This window comes from Galeopterus variegatus, unplaced genomic scaffold, assembly GCF_000696425.1.
Source record: "Galeopterus variegatus unplaced genomic scaffold, G_variegatus-3.0.2 Scaffold5348, whole genome shotgun sequence".
NCBI classification, from domain to species: Eukaryota; Metazoa; Chordata; class Mammalia; order Dermoptera; family Cynocephalidae; genus Galeopterus; species Galeopterus variegatus.
In genome coordinates, this window is record NW_007731459.1 from 59,325 (window position 1) to 60,223 (window position 899).

Here is an 899-nt window from a genome sequence, read left to right on the forward strand (position 1 = left end):
GAGGAAAGCAGACGTGGAAGAAAAGCTCTCAGACCTACTTTAAGCAAGCCAATTGCTCTTTTGAGTGACACAGGAGTAATGGAGATTTTTGAAATCTAATTCTTTTGACTGTACAGTAAACATTTCTTCCTGGATATTGGGGACAGTGTTATTTTGCAGCTCTTCCTCTTTGGTGAAGATGTGGATTTATTTGTTTATTTTTATCTTACCTGTTAAATATAAGATCCAGGAAAGAAGGGGCCATCATGGTTTTGCTCACCTGACATTACCCGGCTCTCAGTACAACCTCTGGTATTTGATAAACATGTAAATATTTATCAAGTGAATAAATGAATGACTCTGAAATATGTGGTGTTAGTGGTGAATGGAGTCATTGTGTCACAGACTGTTAGTCAAATGTGTCACAAAATTGGTTCCACTCTTTGGTTCTGGGTCATTGTCAGTACCTGCACCTCTAGGCTGGGAGAAGGTGATGCCCTCAAGAGATTCCTGTGGTTGGTAGCAAGGTTTGCCTCTTTCCTTCATGTCCTGCACTGCTTTGCTTTTATAGCTCTTCTTTATGTTTTACTGTAGTTCTCAGATCTCTTCTTTCGGCTGTCTGGTATCCTTTTCTCAAATTGGCCTCTTCTAGGGTACATTTTCCATGGTGACAATTTTGGGTACTGTGAGCTCTCATTAATGGTGTGGTACTTAGTGTAAGTATTGAGGGATTATTATAGGTGTTCTTCTGTAAATAAATCCCTTTTTATAGAGACCAACAAATCATTATTAAACCAAATTGTTATATAGTGGATGCCATTTGTTTGTTGGTGATAAATTAGAATTTGTTAGATTTAGACCCAAAATGAAATGAGGCATCTTATTGTAAAATCAACTTTCACTGACTGTGCTGATGGTAG